The sequence below is a fragment of the Equus quagga genome, chromosome 7, assembly GCF_021613505.1.
Source record: "Equus quagga isolate Etosha38 chromosome 7, UCLA_HA_Equagga_1.0, whole genome shotgun sequence".
In the NCBI taxonomy this organism is placed as follows: domain Eukaryota; kingdom Metazoa; phylum Chordata; class Mammalia; order Perissodactyla; family Equidae; genus Equus; species Equus quagga.
In genome coordinates, this window is record NC_060273.1 from 20,401,896 (window position 1) to 20,419,349 (window position 17,454).

General features: G+C 49.5%; 1 pseudogene; it reads left to right on the top strand.

Annotated features, from left to right (window-relative positions):
• Positions 1–17,454, top strand: part of LOC124242002 (histone H1.8-like) — a 174,321-nt pseudogene that overhangs the window by 89,809 nt on the left and 67,058 nt on the right.

Consider the following 17,454-nt stretch of genomic DNA (forward strand, 5'->3'; position numbering starts at 1 on the left):
CTCTTAAAGCTCTTGTGCTGGCTTCCCACTGCCCTTGGGATGAAGCCCAGAGGGAGGGAGCCCCCCTTGACACCCCAGGGTCTTCTCATCCTGCTTTCCTCTCTGGGTTCTCCTCAGGAACATCTGCAACAGCACTCGCTCATAAAGACACACTCAGAATGCGAGATCTGAAGGCCCAGCGGATGGCTGCTCCAATGTCCGCAGACAGCTGTGTGCAGCCCTGTATGAAGAGCACAGAGTGTACATCCTGGCCTGGAACAGGGGCTCAGTGAAGACTGGCCTTCGCTGTAAGAAACCTGGTGCAAGTCCCAGGTCCTCATCAGCCACTTTCCTTTTGGGACCCACCCCTGCCTGTTTCATCCCATCTTCTAGGTCACAGCATCTCCCCTGCTGGCATATCTGGCCAGGAGCCCTCCCTCTCTTCAACTTGCGCCAGGACAGGAGTCTTAGCCACACCTCTTGGACCAGGAATCTCATCTCCACCATTGGGCATGAACCCCTCAGGTGTGTAAGCTCAGCAGCAGAAGATGGCCTCATGGTTACAAGTGTGGACACCGGACTCAGACCTCATGTCAGAATTCCAGCTCTGCCACTTTGCAGCTGTGCGATTCTGGACAAGTCATTTACACCCTGTGCTCCCATTTTTTCATTTGTCAAATGAGAAAGACGGTAGCACTAATGTTCTATGGTTTTGTAATGCGTGCAAAGCAGGTAGAGCTGGCACATGTGAGATGCCCCATGTGTGCTGGCTCTCAGTGTTGCAGTTTTGGGGTTTGGTGGAGGTCAGGACAAAGCTGGAGCCAGTGACCCTGGGCATCTGCCCTTACCTCTAACGATGCGCCACTCTGAACGAGTGCTTATACACAGGTCCCGGGCACAGGCGGGGGAGTGTCATCTTGCCTCTCGTGCAACGAGAAACCTGATACACAGGAAACGTCAGGAGCTTCTGCCCAAGATCATAGACACAGAGAGTGGCAGAGACAGAAGTCAAACCCACGCCTGTCTGAGCCCAAAGCCTGCTCTTAATGACACCGTCTGGAGCTTCACCTGTGGTTCCTCTGTGACCCCGCCTGAGGGAGGTTTCTCTCTCCCTCTGCCCGTAGCACCTGCTCCCTTCCCATCGCTGGAGAGTCCCCACTTGTCCTTCCAGCTCCTTGGGAAGCTTTGCCTGACTCCCTCAGGCTGGGTCTCGTGTTCCGCTCTTGTGCTTATCCATCCGTGGCCACATCAGTCGGGAAGGGCCGGGCTATACCGCAGTCATAAGTGACCCCACGACCTCAGAGGCTCACACGGTGCTGTTCTGTTTCTCTCACACACCACTTGACCATTGAGGGTCACCAGCCTGGCTCCAGGACCCGCATGGACGGAGCAGCCTCTATCTAGAACATTTCCACTTGTCATGGCAGAGGGTAACAAGGGTCACTGTGACAGGGGCTCAGCATGGATGAGCTCCGAAGGCAGAATTTGTCCTATTGGTTCACATTTTATTGTCCAAAAGCCACAAGCCACACGCCCAAACTGGACTGCAAGCGGGGGGGAAGCACAGCCCTCCTGTGGGTGAACAACCCAGCGTCCGCCATTGTGGTTCCCGTCACATTATAACGCGGTGAGCCGTTGACTTCTCTGTGTTCGCCATGGTGAGCGTCCCCAGGCAGTGGTCTTTATCTTTGGATACTGCCTCGCATAGTACCTGTGCCAAATAGGCACCTGCCATCTACACATTGAATAGACAAATAAATGCCTGAATGAAGTCCAGGCCAGAGCCCTTTCTCCATCCCAACTCCTCTTACCACCTCCTGCTGCACAGAGGCAGCTCATACAAATGACTGCTCCAGCCACACAGGCTCTCTTTTCTTCCACAAACATGCCCACTCGCTCCCCTGCACAGGGCCTTTGCACATGCTGTCCCTTTTTCTTTCCTGGAACACTCTCCCTGAAATTTGTGTATACTGAAGACACCTTCCATGACCACTTCATTCAAAGAGTTCTCCTGCCACGGCCCTCTCCAACCTCTCACATCCTGTTTCATTTTCTCCACAGGCATGGTTACTGTATGAAATTACATTGTTGATTTGGTTACTTGCTTAGTGTTTGTCTTCCTGATGAAAATATGGCTCCATGAGGCAGGGTCCCTGCCCATTATGTTTATTATTGTACCCCAAGAACTGGAATAGTGTTTAGAATTAGTTGACACTAAATATATATTTGTTGAATTAATAAGTGAATGAATAAGTAAACATGTAAATACACAATTTATTGCCACTGTATAGAGAGCAAATGACCAAAAAATTCTCCCTGCTTACTATAGAAATAGCGTCTTGAGAAGAAGAATGCATGAGCTCAAACTTCCCTGGATTTTTTTTTTAAGATCTTCAACCCATCAGAATCAGCCCTGATGCCCTTCTAAAATGTATTATGACAAGCAAAATGATGGAGAATTAAGAGTTTAATTAATGTTTATTATTGCTAGCATATTAGTTTGCAGTCAAATTTACGACCCGATAGATTTGCCGTCTTTCTGAGTGGCAGGTTGATGTCACGGTGCCACGGTCTTCGGCAGAAGCAGGAGCTCAGTGCTTTTCTGCCATCTTCCAGCTCCTTGTGGGGCAGGCCGCACGGCACACCAGGAGAGGCACACGACTGCTCACTCATTCGTTCCGTGAAGCCTGATGGAGAACCTACAGCACGCCAAACTATGCCAGCCTCTGCAATGAGCGGACTGGGAGTGAGTGAATAGATGCATGTGTTTATTCACTCAACAAACATTTATTTTTGTCTCTAGCGTGTACAAAGTGCTGTGTTAGGTGATGAATAAAACAGACACAGAAATAGAAAATGTGGGTCCGGTTCAGACTCTGGAATCTCACAGAAGTTCACAGTCAGTAAGCAGCAGAGACAGATGTGACTGATGCTAAGTTAACCGTGAGCCTATGGCAGTGGCTCATAGATACTGTTCTCTCCCTGCCTTCCTTCCCACCAGTCCTGTCATTCCTCACCCCTGCCTTTAATCCATCAGCAAGCGCTGATGGCCCCGCCTCCAAAATACAGCTGGAATCCACCTGCTTGCCTCCTGCTCTACCTGCCCCGCCTCACCTCTCATCTGAATGTCTGCGGCTCCCGCCCTCCACTCCCACCCACTCCCAAATAATTCTCCACGCGGCCACTGAGTGAATGTTCAAACCCTCCAGAGGTTTCCCACTGCTCTGAGAACAAAATCAATCCCTTATCACAGCCCACAGATCCTTGCCCCACTCACCAACCCCATCCTCACCTCTCCGCCGTCCTGGGTTAGCATCCTTCTCTTCCTCCCCACTAGGAAATCAGCTTTGGTTTTACTCATTAAGAGATGGGTTCATTAAGAAGGCTTTCAGCTGCAAACAACACGAAACCCCGATGAAGGAAAAGCAGCTCTCTTACCTAAAAGGAAGTCTGTTCATACTGCCGTGCCAGAAACAACAAAAACCCAAGTTCTTTCTGCATTCTGATTTTCCGAGCTGAAATGTGGCTTTCTGCAGACTAGCTGCCTCAGAGCATAAGATGGCTGCCATGGTTCCGAGTGTTACACCTTTTCCCAAATGTTGCTTTCTATCTGTGAAGAGAACCTTCCCAGAAGCCCCTGTATTCTTCCCTTCACATCTCATTGGCCAGAATCATGTCATATGCCTGTTCCTAAACCAATCACCAGCAATGGGACTAGGGTGACCTTGATTACTTTAGACTCATCAGAATGTAACCCTAAATCATGATGGGGAGGGGTGGGCATCGAAACAAAAGTGAGGTTCTGCCAAAATGGAAAAAGGGGATAACCGTGTGGGGACAAAACCAAACTGCCTGCCCCACCCAGGAGCGGGGTTAAAGAGCACGATGGGTTTCAACCCAGCTCCGCCACTTACAGGCCATGTGAAGATGACAGTCCTTTTGCCTCTCTGCATCTCGGTTTCCTCGTCTATAACACGAAGCAGAGCGCCAGCGACCTCCCTCCTGTGCTACACGTGGCGCTGGAGGTGCTGCAGGCAGGAGAGCAGCACCCAGCCGCCTTGATGGCAGCCATCAAGATTTACATCCTGCAGAAGTACCTGACGTTGGACAGCATCCGGTTCAAGTACCTGCTGCCACGGGCATGCACTGCAGCCTCCTCCTGAGGCCCATCAGCTCCAAGGCCAAGGGATTAGCTTCCAAACACAAAAGGAAAATCCAGCCTAGGAAGATGCCTGCCGTGACAGCTCCCAGGAGACCCAGTGAGGCCAAGGAGAAGGGCCCCAAGAAACGAAGTGAGGCAAAGAAGGACCTCCCAACCCAAGTGAGGTGCAAAGGGGACCCAGGAAGGCAGGGGAGGTGAGGACGACTCCCTCCAAACCATGTTCAGCCAAGGAGAAGGCCCCCAAGAAAGGGGACTAGCCCAAGGACGAAGTGGCAAGACTGGGTGAGGCCAGGAAGGTCCCCCCCACAACCAGACAAGGCCACACAGGCCCCTCCCAGTACCAATGGGCCCAGCATGGAGTCAAAGGTCAAAGGCAGAGGGAGCAGCCAAGGTGCTGAGGCCCACTGGAAAACAAAACTGGGGGTCAGAGTTCCAAATGCACAGGGGCCAGCCCCGTGGCCAAATGGTTGAGTCTGGCATGCTCTTTGGCGGCCTGGGGTTCGGTTCCCAGGCGCGGATCTACACCACTTGTCAGTGGCCATGCTGCAGCAGTGACCCACATACAAAATAGAGGGAGATTGGCACAGACGTTAGCTCAGGGAGAATCTTCCTCAGCAAAAACATTTAAGTTGTATAAAGATGCTAACTACATACTTAAAAAAAAAAACAACTCAGTCACCAAGGGTAAGAATGGTGCTGCTTCCCCAGCCAAAAAGAAGGAGGGAGCCAAGGTCCCTAAAGGGGACGTTGCCCTGGAGGCTGGGGAGGGGCTGAAAACCAAGGCCGCTCCTCCTCCGAAGGGCAGTAAGTCCAAGACGGTGCCTGCACTCCTGGCCAGGAAGACAGAGGCCCCCAAGGGCCAAGAAGGCCTGGCATGCTCAGCAAGGCCTTGTCGCGCAGAGTGTCCAGCAAGAAGGCAGAAGCCAAGAGCTAGAAGCTGGGGTGGAAAGGGACCAAGATTCTGCTTGAACTCTTGTTCCCCAACCATCCATCACTCTGTGTATTTATTTCATTTAATTTATCTATCAATAAAGACTCCATCCACCAAACAAACAATATGGTGCTTAAGATATGTTTTATGAATGAAGGAAGGAAGGAATAGCATGCCATTCTGGGCAGCTTATTTCCTCCTGAAAACAGATCTGATGTGTCAAAATGCTGAACAACATGAAAAATAACTCCTGAAATGGAAACTCTAGAGAGATGGACATTTTAAGTTTGAGGGTTTTTTCATATAAAAATGAACTATGAACAAGACAGATGGAAAAAAAAAAGTCCAGCCTCGACTTCAAACATAAGCTGTGACAATACAGGCCATGTGTGGCCATGAATATTTAAGGAGAAAAAGCCAGTGGAGCAGACGGCTCAGGCTGATCGACCCCAGCCCGGGCCTCGGCACTGGCAGAGGGGGAGGACCGTAAGGCGGTCTCGGGACCACCAAGCCCGAAGCACAGTGATGTCCTGAATAGTCCTGTTCATTGTGAATGCGGGGACCCAAGGCAGAGGGGTGCTGCTTGGCAGGAAGGGGCGGGAGAACAGATGTATTTATTTGGCATCTGCTCTGTGGGGGGCCCTGCAAACAGCTTCTCTCATTTAATTCTCACAACGAACGCGAGAAGCCAGCGTTCCTACTCCCATTTTACAGATGAGGTGACTGTGTCTCTGAGGAGTGAAATAACATATTTAAGGGGATCTAATTGTGTAAGAAACATTTCTCCTTGGCTGGGAGTAAATGTTCTAGGTGCTTTACAAGTGTGAACCCATTTATTCCTCGTGGCAAGACTGTGAAGTAGGGATCGTGGTTTTTCCCACTTAACAGATGAGGAAACTGAGGCACAGAGAGGTAAAGTAACTTGCCCACGATCGTGCTGACGCCTGAACCCAGCCATCTGGCTCTAGAGTCCACGTTCTTAAGCACCACCCTGTGTAGAGGCTCCCGTCAGTCACAAATCAGGATTCCAACTCCTGTCTATCTAGTTCTGAAACAGAAAGGTTGTCCTGCTGCCCCACACTCCCTTCCCATAGGAAACAATGTAGCTATTACAGGTGGCAGCACCTGGAAATAAAAGGATTAGACCAGAATTGGAAAAGATTAAATGCTTATAGGAGCCGAGCTAATGGAAGCAGGTCAGACGCGTCCGAGACAGGAGCGATGAGAACCGGGGTGAGTGGACAGCACCGGCCCCCCTAAAGGGGGAGCGTCATTCGGACACAGCCACTGGTGTCATAAGGTGTTGGAGACCCAGCATGGCCAGATTTTCATGTGGATTCCTTCAAGTTTTAGAATACTAATAGTCAACAGAGTAGATCATGTGTGATTCCATCTACAGGAAGTCTAGAAAGAGGGAAAACGAATAGGTGCTGTCAGTGAAGAGAGCAGGTCCTCGCAGGCAGCAGTGATCAGAGGGAACAGGAAGTGCTGGTGACCCTCTCTTTCTTCAACCGAGCTGGTTACACAGTTGTGCTTACTTTGTGCTAATCCATTGAGCTGGACACTCGTGATATGTGCGTGAAATGTGTATTACACTTTACAAGAAATTTTGCTTTTGTAAATCCTGGAACTAGGAGATAATACTCTGTGTCAAATACAGTTCTTAGGTCACCTGTGTGCCTGTGTGTGGCACCTGTCTTAAGCCTTTGGGCAATCACGCTTGCATGGAGTCGTTTGGGACTGCAAGCATAGGCTCTTCTGTGCTAGGAATTATATGCAGGGGCGGCTAATGCCACAGGACACATAGCGTGAGCCCGTCCATGGTGGAGCAGACCAGACTGCTGCTCCTGAAGGGGGACGGCCCCTCTCGTAGGAATTCAAGCAGAGGCTGGACAACCATTGGTCAGGGATTCTGCAGAGGCGCTGGGGGAAGGAGCTGAGTAAGGTAACACAGAAGTTCCTGCCAGTCCTGAGAGCCAAGGAATCCAAGATCCTTTATCCAACCATTCACTCAACAAATACTGCTGAGTACTAAGTACCTCCTCCGTGTCAGGCATGTGCTTGGCACTGGGCATTCAGTGGGGAACAAAACAGTCAGCGTCCTTTCATTTAAAGACCTTGCGGGGCCGGCCTGGTGGCGCAGCAGTTAAGTTCGCATGTTTCTCTTCTTGGCGGCCCGGGGTTCGCCTGTTCGGATCCCGGGTGTGGACATGGCACCGCTTGGCACACCATGCTGTGGTAGGCATCCCACATATAAAGCAGAGGAAGATGGCCACGATGTTAGTTCAGGGCCAGTCTTCCTCAGCAAAAAGAGGAGGATTGGCAGTAGTTAGCTCAGGGCTAATCTTCCTCAAAAATAAATAAAATAAAGACCTTGCAAACCCTCAGGGTAGGGGGAGCATGAATCAGTTCAGTGGAGAGGACAATGATGAGGGAAGATGAGGGCGTTCTGCTTCCGTCTCATGCGGGCCCATTTTAGCGTGGGCGAAGGAAAAGGCCCCGGGAGTGAGGGATAGTTCGGCTAAGACATGAATCATCATTCATATGATGTGAACTAGCCAGACAAAGGGAGCGGGGGCTGGAGGATGGAGGGAAACAGGCCCGTTGGAGGAAATGGGGAAAGTTCAACTTAGTTGAAAGGCAGCCAGTGTGAGAGGCAGTTGCATTCCTGGAATCTGGCTGCATCTTTATTTCCAGGATTCTAAGAATGCAAAAGTGTAAGGCCCCATAATTCTGAGCATCTATGATTCAGCAGCTCTCTGTTATGAAGATTCTCTGAATTTAGTTTTCCAAGATTCCATGAATACACCTTTCTAAGTCTCTGGTTTTCAGGCACAATGAATTTGCATCCTAATTTTACTGCAGGCTGACCCTGCCCTGGATTATTCTCTGCTAGTATAGACGAGGCTAAAGAGAGGTATTTGGAAGAAAAAACCTCATTCGCATTTGCTCCGCAATCTGCCTCCCAATTAGACCCTGTGTTCTGCTCTTTTCTGGGAAAAGAGACAAAAGAAAATGCAGACAGGGCCCTGCTTAGACTAATGAGTGCTCTCCGCTGGCAGAGTTAATGCCAAGCCCCGCTCGGCCGCCAGGCCATCGCCAGCGTGGGGCGTGGGGCGAACACACAGACTAATTTATGCGGAAGAAAAACACATTTTTACATGGTGCCCTGACACCAAGACAGGCGTTTCCTCCCCACAAAACAAGCCCAATTATCATGGTAAGCTCTTTGGCCTTTTCTGTTCTATGAAAGAGTTGCAAATTCTCTTAACCCTTTATAGCACTGGGAAGAGGAGCCAAAAGAATGGTGCAAATAGAGCATCTCGGGCAGGAGGAAGGTGAGTCTGGAGATGTGGGCCATGCAGCTTGATGCTAAGAGCTTGGGCACTGGAACCAGAGTGTTTGACCCAGAAACCTGCTCCCCTATTCGGTGCCTCAGTAGCCCCACCAGTAAATGGTGGTGAGCACAGTGCCTCAGCGGGCTGTGGAGCCCATCAAATGAGTTAACGCAGCCGAAGTGCTCAGGATGGTGGCTGATTCACAGTGCTCGCTGTTTCTACTAAACGGAGGCCAGAGAATGCTACACTATATGGGCCATGTTAAGGGCTGTGGAATTATCCAATGAATGATCATCGCCGATGGAAGGGTCTTAAGCAGGCAATGAGTTAAACAGACAAGATGGGCCTTGCTGATGTGTGGAGGGTAACTTGGCAGGGGTAAGAGTGAAAGGGCATGGTGTGCTGGGGAAATGGCGAGTCGTTTACAACAAAAGAGTGTGAGGCCCACGTGGCCCGGAGCGTGGCAAGGAACGGCAGACGGAAGTGGAAACGTGGTTATGGGGCGTCCTAGTCCATTCGGGCTGCTGTGACAAGATGCCAAGAAGGGTGGCTGGTAAACAGCAAAAATTTATTTCTCACAGTTCTGGAGGCTGGAAGGCCAAGAGCAGGGAGCCTGCAATGCCGGGTTCTGGTGACGGACCTCTTCTTGGTTGCAGACTGCCATCTTTGCGTCATGTCCTCACATGTTGGAATGAGAGCAAGAGAACTCTCGGGGGTCTCTTTTATAAGGGCAATAATCCCATTTATGAGGGCTCCACCCTCAGGACCTAATCCCCTCCCAAAAGCCCCCTCCTAACACCATCAACTTGGGGAACAGGTTTCAACATATGAATTTTGAGGGGACACAAATATCCAGACCACTGCAAGAGAAATCACCAAAGGGTTTTGAACAAAGTAAGTCATTAATTATACTTTGTTCCAAGTGTCAGAAACACAACTCATATTGGCTTAAGCTAAATATAAAGGCTCATGTCATTGGAACGTCCTGTGGTAAAACTAGTTTTAGGCTAGATTAGCTCTAGACTAGCTGGACTAGAATCAGAGGCTGAAGTGATTTCTTCAGGACACAGCTCCCTCCATCTCCTCACTCTGCTCTTCTCCAAGGTGTTCCACAGCTGGTGACAAAGATGGTACCAACAGCTCCGGCCTCACAGCCTATCAGGCAAACCACGCTGGGGGTAGGGAGCCTTTCAGGCTGGAGTCTCACTGGGCTGCTTTGAGTCAGGTGGGTATCCCTGAACCAGTCATTGAGGCTGGGGTGGGATTCTTTGATCTCTGATTGGTCAGTCCTGGTGATGCGCCTATTACTGGTGTAGGTGGGCGGTGGGATTATGGCCTGAGAGCAGAAAGGGATGGCTCCCCCCCAGGAAAGTCAGAGGGGTGGGTGGGTGTGTGCGTGTACGCACGTGTGTATTGTTTGTTTTGTTATGGTGGTTGTGGTTGTGTTTTTACCAGAAGAAGGATTGATTCTAGGCAGGCAAAAAGAACATGTTCACGAGATATACATGTATGTGTTTATTTTGTTCATTTGTGCTTTTGAATATAAAGTGGATCTGTGGGAACAAAGACTAGAGCAGGGCTGTCAAACGTGTGACGCCCTCGGCTCCCTGCCCCTCCCTGCACTCGTGCAGACCCGACTGATTCACGGCTAGTCCACCCAGCCCTCTTTTTATTGATCCTGGATGGGTGGCCATCGGTCAATCTGAGTGAGAACCGTTTGCCACCCCCGGATTGAGGGCAGGAGTCTAATTTTTTTCCTATTTTTTGGATGCCATACTACTCATCTCTTTAAACCGGAAGGAGATAGATGAAGGGGAAAGAGGGCTGATGATCTGTCATATCTCCACATTGAAGAAAAGAAGGGAGGAACTGGGTGCAAAGCTGCAGAGCTGGAGTCCGGACTGAGGCGTCCTGTCCCGGCTGCCAGCTGGGGGGATGCTTCCCAGCATTGAGCCCAGGAGTCAACTGACTCTGTCTGAATCCCGTCTGCCCTGCTTACTAACCCTGTGACCTGCGGGAAGTTGCTTCCCCTCTGTGGACTGGTTTCTTCACCTGGAAAATGGAAATAACAACTCCCCCAGGGTCACTGTGATGACCGAAGGGGCGATGCAGGCAAAGAACTCAGCCCAAACATACCTAGCGCTCCAAAGGTAGATGTTATCTTTGTCATCACGGTTCCTACACCTTCCTTCTGTTTTCCAGCTTCCAGGTGCTCATCTTTATTTTTAATTCAGTTGAGGAAGTGAGAAAATTAAGATAACCAAGTGGTTTAGTGACAATGTTATGTAAAACTGTCTCCCTGTGGATCCTTCCAGGCTAAATAGAGAGGAGCATTTGAATTTCCGAAAGTAACTCCGTCAATTCTCTTCTCATTGGGGAGTGAGGAGGCTGGTAAATCAAATACAGAGAAAGTGGAGTTAATCAAACAAGGCCACTGTGTTGACCGAGTTGGAGTCAGGAGAAGAATGAGGGTGCAGCAGGAGTACAGCCAAAAATGCCTGGAGGGCTCCCCGTTGCCTACAAGATGGAACACCTCAGAACCTGACTCCAGAGGGTAGTTTGGCCACGGGGGCCCCCTGTGGCCTCCACTCCTGCTCCTCGTCCCTGAGCCCCAGGTGCACACCTGGCTCCCCGTGGCTCTGCTTGTGTCACGCCTTCCGTCTCGGAGGACCTCGATGACACCACTTTGCCTTTCTGCACTACTGTCTCTCCATCTGTGAATGGGCAGAATAAATTCCCATATTTCCTCATGGGAACGTTGGGAGTATGATGAGGGCCATTTGTGAAAAGCGCCTGGAAGAACGCCTGCTGGGCGGGAGGTGTGCAGAGAGCTCCCACTGAGCCTGGATGTGGCTGCCTCGAAACCCCTGTGACCCGACAGGGACAATAGGTTGATGGCCTCCAGGTTGGGGAGGGCCCAGGGAGTGTTCTCAATCATCCAAGGAAACCAGAGAAATTCCTTTATAGTTAAAGACCCTTCTCTGGACCCTACTGCGGACAATTCCAGACTACTTAGGATATGCAAAGATAAAGCCTGATCATAGCAATCTTAGATTGTATCATTTGTAAGAAGTGAAGAAACTGTACTGTCTCAAACACCTCATCAAGGAAAACACTTGGATGTGTGCCTACGTGAGAGCAGCAGCAATTATAGCCATTGAAAACTTCCTATGTACCAGGCACTGTTCTAAGTGTTGTTCGTGTGTTAACTCATTTAATCCTCACACTTTATATTTCAGATGAGGAAATGGAGGCACAGAAAGGTTAAGGGACTTTCCCAAGGCTGCACAGCTAGTAAGTGGCAGAGCTCAGAATCTTAACTGCTATGTAAAACCCACTCTCACCAGTGTTCCACAGAAGTAGAACACTGCGGTGCTCCTCTTTCCTGAGTTGAATAATATTTCTTAGTAAGCCAATTCTGAAAGTTTTTGACCATTTATATTATATAACCCATAATACATATAATACCAACAAATGCTCTACAGATCAATACCTGCTTTTATTACATACAATGTGCTTTGATGGTTTCCATAATATTCTATTCTACTTTATATCTTTTTTTTTTTTTTTGAGGAAGATTAGCCCTGCGCTAACTGCTGCCAATCCTCCTCTGTTTGCTGAGGAAGACTGGCCCTGAGCTAACACCCAAGCCCATCTTCTTCTACTTTTTTTTATATGTGGGACGCCTACCACAGCATGGCGTGCCAGGTGGTGCCATGTCCACACCCGGGATCTGAACTGGTGAACCCCGGGCTGCCAAAGCGGAGCATGCAAACGTAACTGCTGCGCCACCGGGCCGGCCCCTGTATCTTTTCTTTTTTTAAAGATTGGCACCTGAGCTAACATCTGTTGCCAATCTTCTTTTTTCTTCTTCTTCTTCTTTTCCCCAAAGCACCCCCAGTACACAGTTGTACATTCTAGTTGTAGGTCCTTCTGGTTGTGGCCTGTGGGATGCCGCCGCAGCGTGGCCTGATGAGCGTTGCCATGTCCGCGCCCAGGATCCGAACCAGTGAAACCCTGGGCCGCCGAAGCAGAGCGCATGAACTTAACCACTCGGCCCCGGGGCCAGCCCGTATTTTAGATAGTTTTTAAGTGTTGGTTACCACGCGCTACATGGATTTTAAGATGCACTAATTGGTCATGATTCACAGTTTGAAAAGCACTGCTCTAGACTCAGTTATAAAAGGCAGGGCCCGCTCACCAGCAGAAAGCTGGCGCCCAGCACTGCTCGTGGCCATAGCAGGCGTCCGTCAGTGCTCACCCAACTGAATGTTTAAACACAAATAAGCTTTGGAGTGGAGCTTGTGTCTAACCCGCAGAACCATTTTCTTTTGCCTACACAGAACTTACAGGTTTCGTAAAGTTTGCTAACGTTTAAGAATCACGGGGTTCACAGCAAATCCAGATCTCCAGCTTCGGAAACAGTCAGCTCTGGCGGCTGGAGTAACTGCGGGTGGAGAGCGCCGCGCCCGTTCAGAGAGCCTGTGCTCCACTCCCCCACCCTCAGGCCCCAGCCCCACTCACTCCAGCTCAGTTTACTCATTCTCTACCTACCTGGGCCCTGTAGGCATTCGGATTTGGGTCTGGTTGAGGACCTTAAAATTAAAAAAGAAACAGGCAAATACTACAGGTAAACAATGACCTTCAGACCTCCTTGCCATCCTGCATCCTGGGCTAGCATTTTCACACTGACCTGGAGGCGTACTTGCATGGATGCCTAGGGACATTTGAATTTGGACTTCCTTTGGTTGCTTCTATTTATCTAGTTATTTTAGGACGTCTCTGCTAATGCTACATATCTTTCTTGCTTAAAGCTTTTTATGGTCCTTCTAGGAACCCATGTTCCCTTCTGGGAATCTTTAGAAGCTAGGGACCAATCAGACACTTGGAGATATTGTTTCTTGTGACTTATCATGAAGATATGGCTCTAGCAAGGATGGGCTATATATGAGCATGGGCTCTGGAAGCAGACTGCCGTTTTCCAGCTGTGTGGCACGGGAGCAAGTCTTTCAACTCCTCTGTATCTCTGTGCCTTCACCTGTAAAAAGGGAATCCGAGAGGCATAGAGCATGCCGGGCTTGGGGGGCTGATTAAATAAGATAATCCACATAAAGTGCTTCCTCACTGCGCTCTATAAATATTAATAGTTATTACACACTGAAAACACTGGGGTATTTTGTCAGCCTGGTTGTGCCTGAATGCTGTGGTGTGGGGTTCCCTGGGCACAGGAGGGTCTGTCAAAGACTGTCACCAGCTCAGGATGAGGCTGGAGGGGAAGGACTTGATTGTGTTTCAAGCCCACCCTTTATGTTCATCATTCCCCAGGGCTCTCTGGTAACCATGGCAACCCAGCTTACAGGTTGCCAAGTTCAAAACAATATATCTCCATGAAAGAAGTTTTGCTGACATCACCCATCCTGAGGAGAAGGGAACGAAGGCTCGTGGGTCTGCGCTGCGGTCTGTTCCAGCCTGAAGATGCGAGAGCTTCCGGCTGTCTCTTTGCGCACGTCCACCTGAGTAATGATGTCCAGGCAAAAATAGGGCCTTTATTATTAAATGACCGGTGTGATAGCCTTGAGCACCATTTACTACACTTACAACTGAGCCTGAGCTTTGGGGTCCCATGAACTGAGATCCACTCTTGACTTAGCTACTTGCTGTGTGACCCTGAGCAGATAACTTAACTTCCCTGTGCTTCAGTTACCTCAAGGATGAAATGGGCATAGCCCAATGCTCCTCAAATAGTTCCTATGAAGACCACACTAGTTGGTGTATGTGAAAGGCCCCAGCATGGGGCCTGGCACACAGTAGGCCTGCAGTAACTGTTACTTTCCCTCCTCTCCTCCAGCTGTGACTTGTCGGGTCTGCTTGGGCACCCCTGATTCGGTGCCTTCACTTTCTCTAAGTGTTTTGCCAAAAACACTCCCTCATGTCAAGCCTCAACCCCCGACCTATTGAAAATGCACTGGATTTTTCCTGAGGAAACAACTGTACAAAGATTCATCAACGAAGATCTTAACCACAACAGCATTTATAATGGCAAAAAATTGCAAGCAATATAAATATCCTACAGTAGAGGACTGATTAAAGAAAGTGAGGAATATTTATAATAGAGTATGCGACCTGTTTACAGTGACAACGCATGTCTGTATTTATTGATACAGAATTGCTTACTATGTTATAAAATAAAAAGCAGATCCTAAAAGACTCTCCATAGGATGGCCATGTGCACAGATAGGTGGGTAGGCGGACAGGCAAGTAGATACACAGATGTCCAAATAGTAGTAACTGCTGGGTAATTTTCTTTTTAGTTTGCTTCTCTGTGTCTTCTATGTTTTTTTACCAGAAAAACGTATGCCTTGTGCAATAAAATATCTCTAACACAACCCTGAAGGTAACACTCACATAAATTAATATTAGTATCCCTTTTCCAAGGTTCAGGTCAAAGCCGTGTTCCACCACGGGCTTTCCTGGAGACCCCTGGCTCCCAGAGAATTTCCTTCTTCCTTCTCCAAAGCCTGTGCAGTCCTTTGTGCATCTCTGAAGACCTTGACTTCATCTTCCTCAGCCCTGTCCCCACTCCCTGCTCAGGCACGTGTTCCCAGGGGGCAGAGGCGGGCCGCTTAGACCCTGCAGGCAGTCAGCGAACGCACGGGTGAAGGCGGGAACGAAGGAATGCCTCCCTCACTCTTCGGAATTCTCGTGTGAGGCCTTCTCCTTTGTGAGGCCTTTCTGGATGCCTTCCCTCTTCTCTCAACCCTTTGGATGCTGTTCCCCATGGAACTGGCCACTCTGAGCCAGTGCTCCGACTCCTGCCGTCTGCATTCCGGCTCTAACTCTCTCCGGCTGGTGGTCTGAGGCAGAAGCAGGGGTGCCTGGGACAAAGTGCTGTGGACACAGTCCTGGCTCCAAAAGTGCGGGTGGGGAAAGAGCAAACAGTAGCCCAGGCAGTGGGAAAAGGTTTTGGGGAAGGGACGCCATTGCCCTTCCTTGGTATAACACTTAGTGTGAATCTTGGAGGCTGGGCAGGGCGAGAGAAGGTGGCATGAATCCAGCGGCCAGCAGCCCCTCTATTCACAGTCTCTATAAGGCCTACAGTTTGACAGTTTCTTTAAATGCAACACAGTGGCATGATTGTTTGGTGCTACCAAAATTCCCTGTTCTCCCTGTATTTCCCAGCCTCACTGGTGGTTAGGTTGGGGCCATGTGGCCAGTGTACCGCGAGGAGAAACCAGATGTGTCCCTTCTGGCCTGTGGCCATTAGGAAACAGTGTGGCACTTCCTCCATCCGTCTCTTCCCCTCCTGCTGCAACTTGAAGTCTCTGTGTTCCAGAAGGTACAGTGACACGGTATAAAAAGACTGCCTGGCCACAGCTGAACTTTGCATGGTCCATCCGATGACTTTCATTGTGTTAAGGCACCTGAAAGGTTAGGGTGTATTTGTCACTCCAGTGAAGCCTGGCCTATGCTGACTAACAGGGGTCTCAGACTTCTCCCAACCCCTGTTCTCATCTTGTAACCTTCACAAGAAGGTGACCTTGCATCTGACAGGATTCAATATTTGGACTCCACTTATAGAGTGATGGTGGGGTTTCAATCTACTGGAGAATAGAATCAATAAATATTTGTGTATAAAAATGAAGAAGGAAATAAGTCTTCATGTCTCCTGGCAAACCCAGCAGCTGCCTCTAAAAGGCAGAAAAGTCCGGCCCCTAATTAGGCATTTTTCCCTGTCCTTGAGCTTAGCAAAAGGGGATCCATCCAAACCGAATCCATCAACTTCCAGTGATTTCCTCTCGTGCGGGGACAACAGCATCAATTAGGCCCCAGGATGGATGTAGGTAAAACTTCACTCCAACAAGGATTCAACCTGTCTTGCTTCTAATTGTCCATTTATTTCTCTCACAAACAATGTCAATAGCCCAGATGCTGCTTTCACGGAGCAATGTCTGCTCCCGGGGGAAGCGGGCTGGCGGAAGCAGCTGAGTGTGGCGTGAAGGTTTCCATGGTAATTACGCACCGACACCAGAAGGCTCTGCCCGGTGAAATCCCTCGTTAGCCACCGGCCAACTAATTAGAAGAGGCCTTTAGCACTTGCTGGTGTTCTGGAACATTTCTTCCTGGTGGGTTAGGAATGGACACTCAAGGCTTTGTCCAAGCAAGGCCAAGCCTCTTTGGCCCCACTCCCCAGGGAAGGTGACAGGCATGAAGGGAGAGTAATTTATTCCGTTGGTCCATGGAGCAGCAGACCTTTGACGGCCCTTTCTTTGCATCTGGCAAGCACCAAGATGTGTTCATGGCAACCAGCCCGCGGCAGGTGTGTGGGGACCACTAAGGGAGGGAAGAATCAAACCGTTCCATTCTGAGAAAGACCCAGAGAGTAACTGAGGCTACAGGGGACACAGCCCTGCCTTTGCGTGGGAGACTGCAGTAGGGACAGGGGTGGGGGTTAGGAAAACTTGCTGGGGCCAGAGAAGCATTTGGGGGCTCACAGGGCCAGCTTCCTGCACGCCTTCCTGTGGAGCCACCCAGGGCTCCGTGCTCAGAAGGATTTAAAGCTTGGTTAAATGCTCCGCTGTCACTCTCTAATGTTCAATAATTTTTTGATTGTGCAATTACTTATTTATACATCTTTTGATTTTTAGAAGTGTTTTTCTTTTTTTACTACTTTACTGAGGTCACACTGGTTTCTAACATTGTGGAAATTTCAGGTGTACATCATCGTATTTCGGATTCTGTGTAGACGGCATCACGCTCAGCACGAAAAGTCTAGTTTCCATCTATTACCATACACACACGCCCGTGCACCTCTTTCACCCTCCCCCCACCCCCTCTCCCTCTGATAACAAATCAATCTGTTCACCTTATTGGTGTGTTTGTTTGTTTATTTTTAAGCAAGGTGCCCTGGATTTTTATTTTTCACTGAGCCCCACAACATTATGCAACTGGTCCTGGGTGCTCAGGTGGACAGATTTTCTGAGCAGGTAAACTGAGGCAGCAGGCTATGGATATGGAGAACGCCTCTATGCACACAGATAACCAGG